A 22,534-nucleotide genomic window follows, 5' to 3' on the forward strand; every position below is an offset into this window, starting at 1 on the left:
ATTCTGGCCTATGGAGAACAGGTAGCCTTGCAACAGTGAAAAACAAAAATAGCTGTAATTCACTATTAGGACATGCCACACACACCAGGGCATGTCCTACCTTATACTTACAATGCACCCAGGAAAGGTTTTGGGACTGGCAAGTGGGTGCACTTGCCCAGTCAGCATGGCAGTACCAGACTGCACACAGGCTCTGCTATGGCAGGCCTGAGACAGCCTAGACACATTTTACAAGGCTGCTTCTGTGGGTGGCACAACCAGTGCTGCAAGTCCACCTGCAGCATTTGGATTTACAAGCCCTGGGCTCACTCGGTGCACTGTACTAGGGTCTGACAAGTAAATCTAACAGCCAATCATGGAATCACTAATTCATGCATCAATTTACAATAGGAAGAGCATATGCACTTTAGCACTGATCAGCAGTGGTAAAGTGCCCAGAGTCATAAAACAGCCAACAACAGGTCAGAAAGGCAAAAAGTTCAGGGATGACCATGCAAAAAGAGCCAAGTCCAACATTGGCCATATACACCTTTGCCTTTATCACGCTCTCTTTGAATTCTAATGTGGAATGAAAATATTCTGCCATTTCAATTGGCTTTTTTCCACATGCCTTGAGCTTGATGTTTGTTTTGTTGTCCATTCTTCATATATCCGCTAAACATCCTCTCCAAACAGTGTACCTGATCCCCGAACCAGCCAACAAAGAAAATCCTTCCGGCCTATTCTTATGGTACAGCAAGGTCTGCCTACCCATGTGCAAATACCTCTCTAATCTGTAGAATGTTTTTTTTTATTGTGCTTCATTTACTACGTTTCCCCCTCTGCTTGCACTTCCTTCCGTAAATTTCCGCATGACATAACCCTCTGCACATCCTAAAATAATTCAATTTATTTTTGTATCTTCTACATGCTTATGCAGTTGCTGCAAAGGATCTTTTGCAGCATAATGCACATTATCCTGAGTTTTTCCATCCCTGGGGTCCAGGCTTCCACTCTTAAGGTATTTAACTCAGCAGTAACTCCTACCCTTGTTAGGTCGAGCCTACAGCAGCGCACATGAGCTTCATCTAGGAAATTACCACTTGGAATCGGTCTGCACTTTCTGAGATTCGTGTGTGTGTGTGGCTGACATCCACCTTGCAGGAGCGAGCAGCGGAGCGCATGGGCCTTCTGTTTCAAATTAGCACGGCCACGCTTGTTCTCTTCTGGCACGCGCTGTTCTGGCTCGCGCTCTCTCATACACACTAACTAATTTAGCTCATTATAGAAAAAAGTTTTATGCTACTCACTCCTCTACCGCTGGGAGGCGCTTTAACAATATTAACTGAACACAGATGGGTACAGCTCACGGATCAAATATTCTTTAATAAAATGTTCTAAAGCTAAGCATTGGAATATGTTCCCATTAAAATCGACTGACGGCACTTGTACAATGTAGTCAACCGCGTCTTTTTGCAACACATTAAAATGATCACATTGTTAGTTTACGGTCTTTTGATGCTGATTTATGCCATTGTGAATTAATTTGTATTGTGCTCCGTGAACTGCGTGATTTGATTTCTTGATATCTGTGATAACTAAAAAAGAGAAAGGTGTACACAGGGTTTTTGTCCCCCAGGAGAAACAACACACTTAATGCCTAGGAACAGATAGGGCGCTTCCCTGAGCCCTACATCAGGTGTTATTCATGGCTCTGTCATTTTAATCATTCTGTTCTTTTCTTTTTTTTTATGAAATGTATTTGGGAATTCTTATGTATTTCCTTCTTAACAAAACTGGCCCCTTTTGGCATTGCTGCTTATTGATCTTATTTGTTTTTTTGGAGGTAGACCTCGCTGTGGGGGCCAGGCTACAAAGTGTCAATTCCTTACAGAAACCTCATTTTATTTCAAGGCGCTAGACCAGGGGTACTCACAAACATTTCTTCAGGGGCCAACATTCACAGTCTAAGGTATCATCAGGGGCCGCACAGATGACAGTGTCTGGTTTGGTGGGGGAGTGTGTGATTTGGGTGCGGGGTTAAGATGGGCGGAACATGGCATGGTGGGGAGTTTGGTGGACCCTTCATCTGCTCATGATAAAATCTCATGCGTAAGGCACTGAACTGTCACACATAGGGGCAGAGGAAGTATACAATTGTCACACAAACCGAAATCTTAGCAACTATGCATTGGTTGATCTTGGTTACAACGTTGGTGCAAGTTTCGATGAAAAATTCAAAATCACTTTATTATAACAATCCTGGTATCAGCATGTCACAGAATGTTACAGGATTTCATTATTACTGGCAATGATCTGCTTGTTATTAGGAACTTATACCATTATAAGGTCCCAAAGGCGAGACCTATTGGCTATGCCAATGCTTGTTATATTATGGTATGCAGGAGGTAGAAAATTGGAGGAATGTACAGCTCATTTCAATAGTATCCATCCTAAAGGACTATCGGCCACATGCATCAAGTGATTTAGGAATCACAAACGGTGCGAATCGCAAAATTTGGCCGTTTGCGATTCCTAAATCACTATTTGGGATGCATTATCAAAAAAATACAAGAAATCGCTATTTTTTGCGATTTCTAAAAATGCAATTGCATTTAAGGAATCGCAATTTGCGATTCCTTAAATGCAATGCATGACACTTAAAAAAAATGCAAATTCGCAATTAGGAGGAAAAAATTACCATGAGGTTGGACCTCATGGTAATTTGCGAAAAATTAGAAAAATGCAATTTTGTGCATTTTTCAAACTGTCATGTTGTGCACACACATGCCTTTAGGGCATGTGTGTGCACAACATATGCGCATAGATTGATTTCAGGGGTGCAACAGGGTGTCCTTTGGACACCCCTGCACCCTTGAAATCGCAATCTCAATTTGCGATTAGCTAATTGCGAATCGCAAATTGAGATTGTCTTCCCATTCATTCCTATGGGCCTTTTGGCCCATAGGAATCAATGGGAAGGGATTCCTTAATTGCGATTCGCAATTAAGGAATCGCAAATAAGGAAAATTAAGAAATCACAAAAAGTTTTGCGATTTCTTGATGCATAGGAATTTGCGATTCCTAAATTGCGATTCCTTAATTTTCGCAATTTAGGAATCGCAAATTCCTTCAATGATGCATGTACCTGTATTTACTTGCTACTTCCAGCATCAAATCACTGGTATGGCTAAGATACATTGATGAGATTATTATAATATGGAGTGAAGGAGGTAGAAAATTGGAAGAATTTACAGCTTATTTCAACAGCATCCATCCTACCATCCAATTTACTAACAGCAGTACCAAACAGAAGCACCATCTTCCTTTTCTGGTTGTGCTACTTTACCATTTAGTAACAGAAAATGATAAATGATCTGTACCACATGCCTGCAGAGGATCATTTTGAACCTAAACTGAACTTCATGTCACCCACACCACACTAAAATCAGCATCATTTACAGCCAAGCACTCATAATAAGACGCATCTGCAGCAATAAGGACATTTATACAGAACATTTACATGAGCTTGCTATATTATTTCAAATTCAGGGCTAACCTCTACATATCATACAGCAACAAATTAACAAGTCTTTGCAGTTACCCAAGGAAACACTTATTTGGAATTCTGACAGCAGAAACAAAAGTGACAGACTCCCATTTGTGCTTGCCTATTAGCCACCAGCTCTCAACTGCAGAAACATAATGCAATAAAACCCCTTCCTTATTATTCACTGATTAAAAATTGGTAAAGGTTTTTTTAAATCCACCAGTCATTTCTTACCTCAGAGCTCCCTAGTTATGGTCTCTTGTTGTGAGAGCTGAACTCAAGCTGTAACAAATGCAGGGGCTCATTGCTCTGATTCTAAAAGGGGCATCACTTGTGAATACCGTTTACAAACAATGTTACAAACTAGTTCTGTTACAAGAATGACCTATGGAAAAAGGTGCATCTTACATGCAGCTCAACATGCATTACTTATGTGATCAGTGCCAATGCCAAAGCTATAAAAACACATGTAGGCCAAATGGTGAATGTCCAGCGTACCCGATACAGGAACCAATAATCAGCAACAATTAATAAGAAACTTGCCCAGCCTGTAGCCAGTCATTTTAACCTCGTGAACCATTTGCTTTCAGATATGAAGATTTTCACTGTGGAACATGTCTTAAAAGAAGAATTACTGGACTACAGAGAAAATGTCTGGATCTACTCTTTAAAATTGTAGCATCCAGATTGACTGAACATCACTGATAATACCACCTGATTACCGAATAGACCAAAAACAATTAATTAATTCCAAATGGAATCTTCAATGAAACAAAGAAATGGTACGCAGTTCCTAGGTGAATAAGTTGTCACCTAAATCCACCCGAACAAGTGTGTCTGGTAGAGGAAGCAAAAGCAGGGGCCAAAATAGGGTAGAAGGAGGAGGGGAATTCCTCCTTATGGAACTAGGGCTCTCACACACCCAGCAAGCTAGGTGTCATGCTTCATCATTTGAGCCTGCTCCTCGTTGGGCCGGCGCTGCAATGCCCAACGGGCACCCTTAAAGGGGCTCTTTGTCGGAGATCTTTTGTTCCGCCGTAAGGGTGCAGTGGGGGTGAGAGGGCCTAATCTCAAGTAGATGTCCGTGAGGTGAGTTTAAAATAGGTCAAGGATTCCTTAATGATGCTTTATTCAGTTGGGTACCTTACCTAGACTAAAAGACAAAGGAGGGTAGTGTGTTCTCTATGTTAGGTACAAGAAACTCTACTCTGCTCCCTAGTGGTCAACATGTTTCTCGCCATCAAGTTGTCTAGGAGAGATGTAGGGCGATTCTTCAGGACCGTGTAAGAAAGGTAAGTGAAAAAAAATGGTTACTATCTACAATTTAATGTGGAAAGTATCGGGGTTATACTTGCCACTTTGGGTGTCCACCTAGGGGAATCCTCCTAGGGAGATGAGGCCACCTGTTGAAAGAGAGAGGCATAGAAGAAATGGCATGCACACATGGTCTCTTTTAGAACACAATTTGCTTACGTGAAGAACATAATTAGCTTCTAAAGTGTTGGTGAGCAAAGTACATATAGTGCCATATCTGTGCCTATCTCTTTTGTATTAAAAACAGTTTCACTCCAAAACCTATGACAATATCGATATAGGTAACACATTGGTACGGTGCTATAAGACTAAACTGTGCGGCTGTTTTATGGGACTCACCTAAAATGGTGCAAGGACAGTCCTCATTTGGTAGCAGAGGTAAAGAGACACGTAACAGTAGTCTCCCTAGGGTAGGTTAAAAAAGCAGTTTAGGAGAGTCAAAAACAACCAGGATGCATTTCTGGGGGTGGGGGGCGAGCCTAGACACCCCAACCATTAGGCACCTGAAGGTACATTCGGTTGAAAAAAGCAGTCCACTAACCCAGAGAACTTCATTCAGGTGCTCCAGGAGGCATAGATGGTTAAGGTCACTGGTGTCCCATGTAGACACCAAAGATAGTGCTCAAGCTGATCCTGCACTCGGTCCCGTGTTGTAGGCAGAACTACGGGTCGTGGGGTAAGCGTGGCGTGTCCATACACGTCTCGGGAGGATCAGACGTGTCTAGATCAACCTCAACGTGCCATGCAACATGCCCGTACCGACCCCCGACTCGTTGTAGCCCCCTCCGTCCCTCACTGCGTTTGTTATGTAGGAGGCGGCGGGGCCGGCGAAAGAATCGCTCGTTCACTATTAAGGTCATGGGCTGAGTTTAACCATGTCCAAAGTTGCTCCATGGTCGTATTCACCCAAACAAGCCAAGGGGTAGGTTAACTTCGCAGGGGCCGTAGTGCCCCTTCGGTGTGTTGTGTTTCTATCTAGGACCCTAAATCGATATTCCCGATTTATGCCCTTACATGGCTATAATAAATAATATCCTTATAAAGGCATAAGAATCATATCCATATTTAGTAATAGCCCATGCAGTCCAAATACGGCATGGCTACTCCTCTAGACTCCTAGAAAGTACAACGCGGTCTTTAAACAAACTAAGCCTCCAGCAGCCCGGGAAATCCCCCTGCTCTTGTTTTGATTTGCACAAGAACCCCTAGAGTCTGAAAGAACTGTTAGTTCCTAGTGACGTCTTATGTCCAACCGTACCTCAAACCCGGCACCTTTCAGGTATAAATATACCAACGTTGCCTTAAGCAAACACACGGTGGTTTGGAGCAGAGCGGCTATCTACTTGCCCGGAAGCCCAGCTGATGCGAGGAGCCGAAGGAAGCCGCCCCTCCCTTTTGACGCACTGAGAAAGACGCTGTCTTTTTCTCCAGCCGAGAAAATCCAGCTCCGGTGTTTCCAGCCACCCTTGCGGGTAGCTGGGATATCGTGTCCTGAGAGAGAGATACAAGAACTCCTTCATTCTAAGAACCAAGGTACGGAGCTGACTAAACCCTTAAGAGAATTCTTGATTCAGATCCTTGGCAAAACCAACTTAACTTAAACTGCAACTTACTTACTCCTTCCCACGTATTAGGCTTAGGTCAGGTACACCGGGGTAGGCGTAGATTAGAAGCACCAGTTGAGGACGTTAGTCAATGTTTTTATGTATGTATATATTTTATCCTATTTAAAGTATCATATGGCTAAGAAACCATATCAATGCTTTTACAGTATTATTTCATAATACTCCTTTTGCTGTATGCACTTTACTTTATAATAAGTATTGCAATTGTGGCAATTCATTTCTCTTGCATGAGAAAGAAGACTGCTCAATAAATAACACCTTTTATTGAAAACGCCCGTCTCTCTATTTCTCTGCACTCTGGTGAAACTAAGTATGCACGATTGACTGAGTGAAATAATTGTCTATTGTTTTCACACGACTCTAGAGATACTCTCTTTATTCTGAGTGAGCAAAGGTGTCATGGTATATGGTTGTCAGAAGCTAATCCCTTCTCGTCTATCCAGGGAAGTTAAACTCATCCTTGTTTACTCAAGAAAGTTTCTAGTGACCTCTGAGCTAGCTGGCAAAACTAATTAAGTCTAATATAGTCAGTAGAGACCTAGTCGACCTCAGTCCTACGTCTAAACTGCTGTTTATATTATTCCAATGCGCAGAGCCTATTGGGAATATAGGATCTACACTACAGGTGGACCTAGGCGGGTTAGGTGAGTAAGTCGGACCCTTTTGCCACCTCTACAGAAAGAACCATTTTGGTGCTTACCTGCTCCGAGTACCGGAACTGCCTTATCAACCTACCCCTACCGCCGCTCTACAGGGTGGTAATGGGTGCTCTGCGGTCGCTGGTATAAATACGTCATGGGTTACTGGTACTGACGGGGATGTGTCTAGGGTGGTGGGCGTGGTTACGCGTGATTACGCGGGTCATCTGGTGGGGCGGAACTGGCCCAGACTAACAGTCGAGGGTGTCAGTCATCTTAGAGTGGTGCTGGCTAGCTTATAAATGTTAGAGAAAGATGGGGGGAAGTCGAGGTTGTTATCTGGAAACGAAAAACAGGTCTAACAACAGGGATATTTCCCATGTGTATGTTGTGATGTTATCTTGTGTGGAAAAACGTAATTCTTTTGTTAATGTATATTTTTCAAGTTTAGCTCCCTGTGAAAACAAAAAAGGTGTTACGGCAATTTTGGAATGGGAGTTGTAGGTGAAGTGCTCATGGGTAAATAACTGGTGGTGAATACAGGGATCTACTCATAGGTCCTATGCCTGAGTATAAGTTACCCAAATGGCACGTTAGTCAATCTTGCTGACCGAATCATGTCATGTACTCCTATTTCTTGAGTGGGGGAGTAGGACGTGTGTGTTTCCACACAGGGGGCTCTTGTTGTGTTCCAACTCCTAAAAAATGTTCATCCATGGATGGTGAGGCAGGGGGATACCACAAAACCCCATCATCGGGATAGCATAGCCCACGGAATTGCATCATTGAGTCCATAGAATCTTCACTCATGGTGCTTTTTGAAAATTTAGCACTGCCAGCTGTGCTGTCACCGAGCAAACAATCTACTACCTGAGGAAGGCGGAAGTTGAAACTTATTGGGAATATATTTTTATTCTTTGGTGAGTCCATCTATTTGAGTCACTTCCATATGGGCAGAGGGGCCTCCCTGCCTCACCTTTTCCCTAACAAGAAGAGTGTGTGTCAGGCTAATTAAAGGTCAGCCTGACACCCACTGCTTGCAAGGTCAGACAGCCATGTGCTAGAGATGTGCTACTAACAAAACAGTCATGAGCATAGAATTAATTGTGGAGGCATCTCCCATCTAGTGTACACATCTAGATGACAACGCAGGTTGACAGGCTTACTGCAGATCCAATGTCCAAATAGGAGAGTTGACTTGTGGAGTGCCAAAAGTGCAGTGGCTATTTTTTTTGAAGGCGCAGATCGTGTAAATATGGCCAGATGAAATAGAATACAGCACGCTTGGGCTGGGGCTGTCCGATGTAATGGACACTGGTGGGGCTGCAAGACGGGCTGTTCTAGTTTCCTTTCTTTACTTTGTGACTTCTTTAGTTTCTGTGTGGCTTCTTGTGACCCAGACTCGTTGCAAACTTTTCCATGTATAGTTTGATCCTGTACATCTTGAAGCTTCTCTCCAACATGTTGACCAACTGAAGATGACATCTTGAGGTAGCTTCAGACCAACTTCCAAGCTTGAGATAGTCTCCAATTAATCGCCAAATAATTGTTGTAACGAGGTCCACTTAGGTTGAAATAGTTCAAGATGTTTTATTGACGTTAGTTACAGGATATGTAGATTAACCCCACCAGGAGCCGCCAGCATGCCGCTCAGCCCACTCTCAACTGTGTCTTCTCATCACAAACTCCCAACATTCCTAAGTGCATCATCACTGCAACATTCCACTGGCCATTAACATGTACAGGATACTAGGATACAACACATTTACTGTCAATATTAACAATCACTGCATAAAAATCATCCTCGCCCAATGTATTTCGGGACAGGCAGTCCCTTCGTCAGGGGCAAACCTGTTAATGCAAACAAAAAATAGGCAAAGCATGCGCTTCAAAGGATCCAGAGACAGTTGTGAAGACAAAATGATATTCTATTTCTAAAATACACCAATTGAGTGAACGGGTGAAAATGTGCAAGGTATTCTTTGCAACGCCTCGATACAAAACAGCAGTGTTCATTGTTATCCCCAAATATTGGATCAAAGGTGCTGCCACCACCACAATGGACCCCGATAGAATTTCATCGTAATATACCAACTTATGGTGAGGAAGGACAAGCACTTACACATGTAAACCACTGAATGATGATTTTCATGCAGTCATTGTTAATATTGACAGTGAATGTATAATTGTTCACCAATTCAACTGATGAATGTAATTTGTTTTTACGTTTTATGGAAAATAATTAAGAATAATGTATGAAAATAAATACAGTGATATGAAGATTCACTAGTATGATGTCATTTTGATATCATTGATGTATAACACATAGAGCAGTGCACACTTGAGTCCAGGTCACCATAGTTACCTGGCCACAGCACTCAGTTCAGTGTCATGCTCGGCAGGCATTTGACAAGCGGAGCACGCTGATCAGCTTCAGTAGGATTAACCAAGTGTATTTCAAAATTCGAGCAGAGTGCACAATCTCCACCCATCTTCTGTGTGTCTGATCCGCCATCCCCACCCTGCTAAAACTGCTGGCTGCCACTGTCTTTACTACAGGTACTTCAAAGGGTCTCTTTTTGGCACAACGTTGGAAATGGCGTTCTACCTCCTCTAGCAGAGATCAAATTGAGAAGCAATCTTCAATCTTCACCTACAAAGACATGGCAATGGCTCACCAATAGCTTCAGACAAAGGGAGACATAGCTTCATCTGTTTCAGTTTGGAATGGGCCAGAAACATTATCAAACCAGCGGGAACACGTATCAGTTTCCGTTATTAACTATTCTACTGTGTTTAGGATGTGGACAGTCTTAATTAGTTCCACCTTTCAAATGTGTCTGATGTATTTATGTTTGCATACAACCCTGTGATTAAACTGTTTCGAAGTTTTGCTCCTTCAACCTAGGGGGGACATTTAAAAATGGGTGGGCAAAATAATGTTTTTCTCAACCATGGCTTGGGGCTGCGAAATAGATTAATCCTCTCTCTCAGACAGGTTGGATCTGTTATGTTTTGTTACGTTACTTTGTGTTAGGTTATGCTTGTTATGTTATTTTGTTACATTATGTTTTGTAACATTATGCTTTGGTGTTGTTCTTTTAGAACAGCGCCATAAATGCCGACTTATGTCCAGAACCTATATGCAACAAATATTATATATCTACATATATATCGATGTCTAGATATATATCTTTAGTACCACATATACATGCCTAAAATAACACCTAAAGTATGGGTACTTTTAGAACAGCTCCATAATTGCCCAGTTATGTCCATAAAATCAATCCATGTGCAACAAAGACCATAAATTGGCTTGACATGTTCGCATTATCAGTCGATAAAAGAAGCTGCTGCTTAATTATGCATGTGGTTGAACAATAATGTACCAGCCACCCCCATGTTGTCATAAAGAATAAAGTAAATTCGTCAGATTGACTGCATATTCTTGCGTATACTATGTAGAATAAACCAAGTAGCTTCTTGACCCCATCTTGCAGGGAATTATAAGTATAAATTGGACAGATTAACTGCACAATCTCCGCTAGTGTGTAGAATAATAAAGTCTAAAAAAAGTATCAATAGCAGAACAATAGTTGCGCTGTATGAAGTAATGAGAAAATCATGTTGTCAGTTTTTTTAAAAAGCACAATATTGAATTTGAGAGCGCAACTTCGCTTGCGAAGGAAACACGTTATTAACCGAAGTTAGGGAAACATCAGTTAGCACGGCCCCATGCTGCCAGAAGTTATTGCCAATACTGAGAATTATGTACGGTGAGGGAGAGAAATTTGCAAATGTACCAGCGACAGGATTAACATGCCATGAGAACTGATAAATGACAATACTAGGTTTTAATAGAAGCCAAGAAATCACCAGCTAGTGCGCCCCCCAGCCAGTAATTGGTGCAAATATAATTAGCTACTGCAAGGGTTTGAAATTGGCAAATATATGAACTGCAAGGATCAACAAGCCATTAGAAGCAATAAGTTAGTAATCTATAGCTAGTCAACGAAAATATCAAATAATAATCGACTGTAAAAAATACACATACCTGGTAATTGTATCCCAAAATTAATGCACAAGTGTGTGTGGCATGAGCATCTACAGAAGGTGTCATGTTGAGTTTATAGTGTAGGAGAAATACCCATAATAAAATAACATAATGTGTTGTGACCTATAATGGTGAACTGGGGTAGCTATATTGAAGTGTTATTGACAGGGACTAAAAGAACATCTTAAATATTATCCTAAACTATCAATGAGTGTTAGACCTAGCATCCTTGGGATGGTTTCCCCTGTCTTTTTGCCGCTGACTCCTGTATTTTTGCTGTGTGCTGGACTCCGTTTTTGCTGATCCTAATGCTTTGGGCACTTTGCCACTGCTAATCAGTGCCAAAGTGCAAGTGCTCCCTATGTAAATTGTGACTATGGATTGGTGTTTCCATGATTGGCTTGTTTGACTTACTACTAAGTCCCTAGTACAGTGCACTGTATGTGCCCAGGGCCTATACGTCAAATGTTGCAAGTGGGCCTACAGCACTGATGGTGCCACCCACACAAGCAGCCTTGCAAAAGGTTCTTAGACATACCACTGCAGTGTCTGTGCGCAATTTGATACTACCATGTCAACCTGGCAAGTGCACCCACTTGCCAGGCCCTCACCTTCCCTTTTGTGACATGTGAGTCACCCCTAACGTAGGCCCAAGGTAGCCCTGTGGGCAGGGTACAGTGTCTGTGAAAGGTAGGACATGTTTGAGGTGTGTAGCATGTCCTGATAGTGAACTACAAAGAATTTTGTTTTTTCACTATTGAAAGGCTATCTGTCCCATAGGATAGAATGGGAGTTTATTTATAATATCTTGTATATATAACTTTCCATTGGGACAAGATGGGAAGGAACGGTTTAGTATGCCTGAACTCAGAATATAAAGCTGCATCTTTTAGTAAGGATGATATTTGCATTCTGGGTTTGAAAATAGCACTTTCAGAAAGTGAGGACTTTCTTCCTTAGCCATCCTGTGTATCTCTGCTGGTTTGTGAATTGGCTGTCTGGCTTTGGAGTGACAGGGGCTGGGGATGTGCATTCACTGTAGACAGCCACTTGGGGGTTAAGGTACGTCCTGCCTTCCTGGATGAGACAGGGCTAGGCTGAATAGACCTGGGCTGTATTTAGAGTAGGGGGAGGAGATTTCCTTTCACCTGAATGAGCCTAGTCTGCCTTACACAATGCTGTCTCCACCTCCTGCTGGGAACCTGCACCAGAGAGGACAGAACTGGTTTGGACTGAGCACAGAGCCTCTCTGACACCAGAGAACAAAGAAAAATGGACTATAATTGTTGGGGCCTAGACCCCTGAACTTTAGATTACTTCTGGAATTCAAGAGGAACCTTTGCCAAGGAGAGGAGCTGGAGAAACTGAAGGAGAAGTACTGCCCCTTCGCTGTGTGCTGTTTGGGGTTGACCTGCAGTGGCAGTTTCTACCAAGGAGAGTGTTGTGTAGTTCCTATAGAGAATATACAGGATCTGCGCGTTTAGACAGCAAACACTGTAGTCTCTGATCACCCCCACCGGGTATGTTAGCCTTTCTGTATCAGCTAGCTCACAGTGCCACTATAATCTCCTCTTACCAAGGAGAGAATAGTTTCTGGCAACCTCAGAACATGACAACCCTGATCCCTTAGGACCGTGGAAACAATGTACTTCTTTTCGCTCAGTCACTTGTGCATACTTAGTTTGTCTCAGAGAGATACACAGAATAAAGACAAGCTGAGCATTTTCAATAATCATTTATTGAACAGTTGTTATTCTGGTACAGAATAGATGTGCTGCAACAACCGTTAGACAGTATAGGATATAAATGATTAACAGTACTATGAAAGTAAAAGGATGGTATAATTCTACCATCTTACTAAAATCATGAATACATTCAAGAATATAAAACACATGATAATAAAAGGTGGGTACTCCTACAATGCCTCCTTATCTAAATGTACCTAAATGTACCTAGCATGGGTGTAGGTGTTAAGCTAAGAATTCCTCTAGGATCCAGTCAACCCCATTACCTTAAATGAGTCTGTGTGGCCCCGTCCTGGTCTCGACTTGGACACCCTGCGAGGAATATTAGACCACTGTGAGCTGGAGTGTCTGCATGCAGGAACCTCCATGTCTCTAGTCAGTGTGTCGGCCAGAAAGTCTTGATCTTCTCTTGCTAACTTAGCAAGACGTGATGTATATATACCCATAGGTCTCCCCAGAGGTCCTACCTTTCTGTGTTACTGTGTCGGCCTCAGGATTAAGTTGGGCCTGAACTTTGTACATAGGTTTTATAAAGGAGATGGTAGTCCTGCTGTGCTTCCAAGAACCCTCATGCATAATGAATGAGATTTCGAACTAGGGAAAACCCACGTTCTGAATGCAGTGTAATATCTAGGTAAAAGGTCAGTACCTGTAAACCGTGACAAGTGTAATGTAGGGAGAGAATATAGGTGAAGGGTAACAAGTTTACTGAGGCCTATATTATAGTACCTATATGGAAAATAAAAGAGGATAAAGACTTTGCTGTGTGCTGTATCTCCTGCTTGAGGAAGATCTGCAAGGGCTTGAAGTAGAGATTGCCTCCAGTTTTGTAGTCTCAGGGATACAAAGACTTCACCACTAGCTCCCCTGAACTTCCTTGCTGGGAAGTTTGACCTGCCAGGAGGTGCCTATTGCTGAATTGAGCCTCTGGGGCTTGTTCCTGCTGTTGGGAGCTGGAAAAGTGATGCAATTACGTGACACTTCCGCACCTGTTTCCGATGCATCGCCGAAGAAACTGATGCTGTGCCTGCCCGCGGCTGTACAAATCACTACACTTCGCATCCTGTTCACCGATCTCCGTAGTCTGAGATCATCGTGCACCAATCAGTCTGATATCACCGCACCGATTCCGATGCAGGCCCTGCAGTGTGGATGCAAGAATCAATGGATCGTGGGACGGTGGCTGGAGAGATCAACGCAGTGCCGTTGCCACCGCCACAGCATCGAGAACCAATGCATCACCAATCCCCACGCATCGCGGCGCCAAGTCTTCGAGAACACTAGAAATACAGTAAAAAAACAATGCATCACCTCCCCTCACAGTAAGGAACCAACGCATCACCTCCCCTGCGTGGCAGTAAGGAACCGACCATCACCTCCCCTGAAGTAAGGAACCAACACATCAACTTCCCTCGGCGTAAGAAACAGACACATCACCTTATTTGCAGCTGTTTATGGTTGTGTCTGTGATTCATCCAAGGTACTTTGTGTTGAAAGTGTTGCAACTATAGTTTGTTATGGATGGAACTGTTTTTAACTTTTAAAAGTCATATTTTGATCACTGTATTGTGGATTTTTGTTGTTTTGGACTGGTTTGGTTTGGATAAAGATTATGTATTTTTCTAAACTGGTGTGGTGTCCATTTGTAGTGTTTTCACTGTATTACTGTATGTGTGCACACATGCTTTACACACTGCCTCTGAGATACTCTTGTCTGCTTGTGCCAAGCTACCAAGGGGGGGAGCATGGGTTATTTTAGAAGTGCATCCCCCTTACCCTGCCTAGGAAGAAGAGTCCCTACTTGGGCAAAGGTACTTACCTCTGCCAACTGGAGAATCCCATTTCTAACAAGGAATTATTAAGTTGAATCCAAATAAGAAAGAAGTGTGACATAATGTATAAAATGGCAAGTTCAATAAGTCTGAAGTGTGTTATCTTATGCGTGACATCTGCATCTAGAGTATGTGGCAAACAGAATTTATGATTTATGCTCCTGTATCAGTGCAAAAGGACATGACACACTGTGACCCTATTCGAGTGTGATATCGAGTGTGATATCGAGGACTAGGTGATCAAAGAAGTTAGCAAAAAGTGTGTGTCAAGTATATGTGGAGTCCGCAGTTTGTGTAGGTGCCATATTGGAGTATAGTTGAAATCTTTTGAAGTACCTATGATGTAAAGACTAGAAAGAAAGTGTAACAAATATCCTTCAGCATACTGATGGCATTGACAACCAATATAGACGTCATGTAGTATACGTATTATGTGTTCCATAAACATAAAAATTGGTCATGGTGTTAAGTTCCTGTCAGCTGATGCTACAATGGAATCGCCACTTGTAAATATTCAGAGCGCTTTAATAAGGTCCCATAATATCGTGGTGAGAGCTTACGGGTCATTAGAAATAGTTATCATGCATAAGTGAAAAGAAAACAGAGTAATAGCAGTAGAGCCTGTAATGCATCAAAGGGAATTTAAAAAAGGCAGAATGATTATTTGTACACGTGGGTGGCATATCCAGCATATTCATAGCATGTAAATCAAGTACGTAATAATCCTGATACTCACATTTTACTAATAGTTAAGATCACAACCTGAGCTCAATCCAGAGTCCATGGTACTAATACAGTTTGTTGTACGTTAAGTTCAATATTTCGAATATATATGATAAAGAAATCATCTTAAAGCAGAAAGGATCATTCATACTTGATAAAAGTGTACCCAACAAATGTCATGGCACTTAAGCAAAATATAAAGCAATCTTGATATACATGTTACAGTAACAGTTAAAACCACTTCTTCCACCTAAGGATAACCAGTTCTAGATTTAAATCACTCCAAGATCATAGGTACCAGCCTAAAGAATAAAGTTTTCAGAAGTAGCTGTGCATGTTTTTCATATTTAGTCCACTTGTAAAACTTACAGTACTGCAAATCTATTTGGTGTTCAAGGCTTAATAGCCCAAAAAAGTGATGGTATTCATGAATACTGTTTGTCATTCTCTTCTGCCTTCAACTTGAGTATCCAAGGAGCTTTTTTTCTGATGAAGACATAGTTCCCTATTACCATTTCTGAGATCGAGAGGGACTATTCTATAAAATTTGACATCATAGTCAACAATGTTCATGTTCTGGGTATTATAGTGATTTGTACATGGCTATTGTTGGTCGTTATTCTGAACTGCACTTACATGATCCGCATTTCTTCCTCTTAATGTCAGAATCGTGCTCACAATGTAAATCTTACCACAAATACTGACCAAGCTATACACCACAAATTTAGTACAGCATGACATATGTGCCTTAATGTAGTACTTATTATTGTAATTATACTGAAATTATGTCACTTTAGGTACTGCAAACCACCAAATAACACAATTGCTACACTTACTAAATCCGATAATATGTTAAATGAGCCACTGTACAGGTGTCTTAGGGATAGTGTAGCTAGGACAGACAATGTTTTGAATAGTAGTATTTCAACTGAAAGTCACATTAAGGTGTTTTATAAACTAGTTACTAGTGGTTGTGTCTGTGACTAAGAGTCCCCAATGTTTGTTAAGAATACAACTGAATGTGCCCACATAAGTGCCATAAGGTTGGAATAAGTCTAATTGCCTTGATACAGCGTTTTCTGGACCCACTTGCCTACCATTGGTCCTCCGACAAACCATATTCTCCGACTGAGAGGTGATGGAAATTTGCATTAACATCAAACAAAATTCTATTTTAAAAAAAATATTTTATTGAAATCAGACACGATGCGTTGTAGTACATTGGAAATGTAGAGTTATACACTAGGTAGATTAAACACACTAAACAAAAGAGGAACACAAAAAATATATCTTTTTAACATTATCATTTCATTGAGCTTCCCTATAAGCAAAAATAAAATCTATTCCTTTACCCAACCCCTTGTCGATTTCGTTCCTCCATCCAGACAATAAGTGGCTTCCAAACATTCATACCTCTTTTCCTAGTTTTTAAGCCTTTACATTTATATAGAGCAATTTCTTGTTTCCCAACAAAAAATTAGTCGATTTAGCCACTGATAATAAATTGGTGGTTCAGAATCCTTCCATACTGTGGCAATCAAAAGACGTGCTATTGCTAGACTTAAAAACACAAAATCTCTTTATGGCGCATCAAAATTGCATTGCTACATCAAAACCCAGTAGCATTAATGTAGAGGATATCTTAACATCCCTCTCCAGTGTCTGTAGCATAAATGACTCAATTCCCATTTTAACTCGTTTAATTTAGCACAAGAGTAAAACATATGTATCATGTCAGCTGGTCCAGTTTGACATCTTGGACAACTATCCGACTCTCTTTTCCCCCAATTATAAAGCTTCGATGGTGTGTAATATAACCTATAGATGGTTTTGTACTGTTGTGCTTTAAGATTAGATGACATAAATACATTTTTGCCTATTTCCAGCACATTATCTATATCAACATCCCCATCATTTAATTTAGTTGACCAATTTGCTTCTAATCTATCTAAATCATTCGGCATAAATGTTTGTAGTTCCTGATAAAAATCTTTTATTCTGCTTTTGGGTGTGCCTATAAGGTGGAGTATTGGTATGGGGTCAAGGCTAATACTCTCTTTTGGGACACCTCTCATACAATTCCTGACTTGTAGATATTTAAAACATGAATCACTTTGTAAATCATGTTTCTGTGCAATTTCTATAAATCTGCGTATTTCTGAATTTACATAAACATCGGTCAGCATTACAAACCCCTTTTTTCCTATTTGCTAGCCATATCATCATATATATTTGTGTGCAGGAGATCAGAATGCCAAAGTGACGAATATTTAGTGAATCTGTTAATCTCACATGTCTTAACTATCCTTCTCCAGTTTTTAATTGCACAGTTGATACATTTATATCCTTTCTTTTGATATTTTCTCACGTCATCTTGACGCTGAAATAGTCCACCTGCGGCTTCCCCAATTGCCAATTCGTAAATAGTTGGTATTTCTCTCACATAATTTTGGATCTTCTAATGATGATAGACAATACCCTGATTTTGCAGGACCGTAGCCCAATAGTATAACTGCATATTAGGAGCGTTCCGCCCATCCTGAGCAATCGATTGATTTCGATATTTATAGGCACGACCAGTTTTTTGACAACTCCAAATAAAATTCGTAAACATCCCCTCGATTTTCCATATTTTTTTAGCCATTAATTCTATGGGGATGGCCTGCATTAAATATAGAATTTTTGCAAAGGTTTTCATTTTAATTACATTTATCCAGCCAATTATTGTGAGGTGCAGATGGTCTAGTCGTTTCAATTCCCTACTGATTGAGGCCATAACTGGATCTATATTTATTGTCCAGATATCGCCCATTTTTGCTGTCAATCTAACTCCTAAGTACACTGCAGACTCCTTTACTCGAGGATCATCCATTATACAGTGGGGGGAGCAGATAATTTGTGTCTTTGAACTATTTAGCAGATATCCTGATCTCTTTCCGAAATTTACTGCCAACTTCTGCGATTGCTTCTTGTGGGACTGGCAATATCATCAGCGTATGCCAATATTTTTGACTCATAACTGTGAGAGATTACTGGTTTAATTATAGAGTTATTTAAAATCAGGGAAATAAAAGTATCTAAATAACATGCAAAAAGGATTGGGGCACAAGGGCAGCCCTGGCGAGTACCTCTTTCTATCTTCAGCCTTTTGGATGTATATCCCTTTATCTGAATTTTGGCATGCGGATTATAATACATGGCCTGCATTGCCCGTATGAATCCGGGCCCGGAGCTTCTCTCAGCCAGTTTATCCTACAGGTAGCTCCAGGCCACCCGATCAAAGGCTTTCTCGGCGTCTAGAAGGACCACAGCCACAGCTCTTACCTCTACCTCAGCAATATCTAATACTGATATTGCCCGTCGCATGTGGTCTGTGGTCCCCTGGCCTGGAACAAAGCTGTGCTGCCATGGTGAAATAATTGCAGCAATGTTTTTCTGTAATTGGGTGGCCATGACTTTCGAGTATATTTTTGCATCTGTGTTCATGAGTGATATTGGGCAGTATGACGAGGGTAGATCTGGGGGTTTATCTTTCTTTAGGAAGACCACGACATCTGTATCCTGCCATGAGCTTGGGGTATTCCACGATATTGTACATCCAGAAATAGATCTTGCATAAGGGGTGCTATTTGTGCTGATAACATTTTATATAGCTCGATTGGGATTTCATCTGGCCCAGCAGCTTTGCCAGATGAGAGAGAAGATAGTGCCAGCTGTACTTCCTCTAGTGTAATTTCCTGCTCTAATTCCTGAGTCGTTTCCCTACTTATCTTGGGAAGGGATATACCACAATAATCAATATCTTCTAGATCATTCTGCTCCCCTTGATCCCCTACCGAGAGTTCTGCTTGGTATAATTTACTATAGAAATCCTCAAAAAATGTTATAATCTTCTCAGAATCTGATGTCAATACCCCATTCATGTCTTTCATTTTTGTTATACTATTTCTGACACTTTTTTGTCTTGTTCTCAACGGTAGTAATTTCCCAGTTGTCTCTCCATATTCATATCGCTCCTTGCGATATATCTGGAACTTTTGAGCGACTTTCTCATGAAAATATTGATTGATATCAGCTTTAGCCAATGCTATTTTGGACAAATGTTCTATTAATACATCTTCCGAAGCTCTATTATATATTATTTGCACGTGTTCTGATTCCAGTTTACCCAATTTATTCACTAGATGGTCCGTTTGTTTTTTATGTTCCCTATGCGACTATGGGCAACAAATCCTATTATTTCACCCCTGAGCGCAGCCTTATATGAATCCCAAACTAATGCACGGGAAGCACTAAATCTATTACAATCAAAGAAAGATTGCGTCCACTGCTTAATATATAAACAAAATGTCTCATCTAATAATAATTTTCTATCCAAAGTCCATGGAGTTTGTCTGTTCAGACCCTGAACTTCCCTAATTTCCAAGATTAGCGGATTGTGATCTGAATATAATTGTGGGAGTTTTACTATATCCAGATTATCTAACCTTTGTACCGGTACCAGAAAATAATCCAAACGAACACATTTTTTGTGAGGATGTGAGTAATATATAAAACCTGGGTCGTTTGTATGTTTTTCTACCCATATATCCGCAATCCCATGCGTACTTTTGAGTGCAGAGAGTGCCTTGAACACCTTAGGTTTCCTCCCTGTGTAGCTATTACTAATGGTACTCTCTTCCATATGTATGTTAAAGTCGCCACAAATGATCAAAGAGCGTGACCACTGTGCTAATTCCAACTCTAGCTCCTCCCAGATACTTGGATCGTCTAAGTTTGAACCATATATATTGACTACAGAAAATCCCAATGATACCTCCATTATGGCCCACCGACCCCACTTATCTGCTTTTGTTCAATAAACTGCTCCCTTCTGATGTTTAATGTATGTAGCCACACCTCCTGTTGTTGTTGTTTGGGTGGAGCATACTGCTAGATTATACCCTCTGATTTCAAGACACATTTTGCTCCCACTTCTGTGGAACAAACTTCCCTTAAGTATCCGTGCAACGGTCGAGCACATGAGTTTCCGAAAGTTGTTGAAAACATGGCTTTTTAGCTAGGTCTTTCTTCGTAGGATTTTTCTCCTTTTCTTTTCTGGGATTGTCCGCATGCGTCATGAGACTCCCTCACGGGATGTGATATGTCTGCGCAATACAAATATCCAGACTAGACTAGACTAGGCATAAGACATCTGGGTTCAATGTATTAATTATTTCAAAGACCTTTGCACGTTTTGCCTTATCATTTAGACCACCAACATTTGAGGAGCAGATTCTGAATTTAGCCATATTTCTCTGTTTGTGATACCTTTGCCACTATGTATGCCATCTTTGCCACTTTGTACGGTATATCATACCCTCGTGTACATCCATCTGCATCTGTCTGAGTTTCGTCTTTCATTTTAATTTCTCCCTGCCCATCCATCCCCACCCCGGCAATCCCCCTTCCCTTCTCACCCCCTCCACCTGTGCTCCCCCTCCCCTCCCCCCTCCCACCCTCCACCCCACAACTAAGGAAAAAAGGACTTATGGCCCTTTATTGATGGGAAGAGACTTTACTCCAGTCCCTCTCTACTCTATTTCTTTACATCTTAAGCACCAAATTTAAATACCAACAACATTGTAATTCATGTTCCTGATTATAGTCATCTTCTATAAATCTCATATTACTTTATCCCCTATTGAATATATAGGTGGCTTATTTATTCAATGTTCTCTATCTGGTACGCATTAGTTTTTATGCCTCAGAGTGTATCCAGATAGTCTTGAGCTTGTATCTCTGATACACAAAAATGCGTGCGACCTTTACAGAGTACTTTTAGAGTTGCTGGATTTAGCAAAAAAGCCTGTGCGCCCTTATTTTGGAAAGTAGTAATTAATCGCCTTAGATGCCACCTCCTTTCCACAGTGTGGTGGAAAAAATCAGGTCTTACGAAGAACTGGAATCCTTTCCCTTGTCGCTTTTTATTGGGCCATGCGAGATCATACAATGCCTCCCGCGCCGGAAAATTGTTCAGGTTGATCAATATTGCTCTGGGATATTTTTCTGTTGCTATTGAGCCTTTTTTCCCCTCGGAGAGCTTAAAAGGAAATCTATGGGCTCTCTGTAGCTCCGTGGCCCAGTCCAACATTGTTAGCTCTGGAAATGCCTCCTGGAAGAGATCCTGCACAAATCTACGTATAAATGACCCTTCTGCCCCCTAGGGTATTCCCAATATCCTGAGATTGTTTCTCCGTAGTCGGTTTTCCAGGTCGGCAATTTTTAGCTGCATATCCTCGTCGTCAGCAGAGATCATATCTATATCAGTTTTTTGTGTCATCATTTGATCTTCTATTGCTGATATCCGCTCTTCTGCCGCATTTATCCTTTCTGAAAATTCACTGCAGGTCTTAGTGACTCTTTTCACTGCATTCTGTAATTTGCGGCAGGCAGCTTGGGTTTTCTGGCTTTCGGAGCGAGTTTCTGATCTATGTTCCACTATTAGTTGATAGATTGCATTCAATGATATCTCGTTGGAGTTACTAGGTACTGTTAGTGTGTCTACCAAAGGCACCTTCTATTACTCTTGCTCCTCCCTCTGCTGTCTCATGGGTAGTCTCAGGGTCACTTGGAGCCTCTGGAGAGAGAGATATTTCTCAGGCTAAGCTTTTGCCTGCTCCGGCTTGTGTCATGTCTAAACTCAGTGTCTCTTGGGCCATCATTTCATTATGTACCATAGTAGCATTTGGGGTCCTCTCTTCCAACGTTGAGTCCATAGCTGAATCATTCTGCTCACTTGCCAAGCTGTTTAGTGAGCCTTCCAGTGACACCGCCTTTTGAACTTCGTCATACTCCTCCTCTGAGGTATCTGTATGGTGCGAAAATGATAAGAAGGGTTCGCTTGAGTCACTCTCACAGATTATTATCGTATTGTGGAAAAGTAAATTTTGCCATGTTCTGTGTCCCTACGCCTCATCCATCATATGTTATGTGTGCATGATCAATATGCATATGTTATTCCCCATTTCTGATTAAAGACGCAATTACAGTTGTGTCCACCTCTAGTATGTTAGTTTCTAGTCCTCGTGAATA

Source organism: Lissotriton helveticus, chromosome 2_1, assembly GCF_964261635.1.
Source record: "Lissotriton helveticus chromosome 2_1, aLisHel1.1, whole genome shotgun sequence".
In the NCBI taxonomy this organism is placed as follows: domain Eukaryota; kingdom Metazoa; phylum Chordata; class Amphibia; order Caudata; family Salamandridae; genus Lissotriton; species Lissotriton helveticus.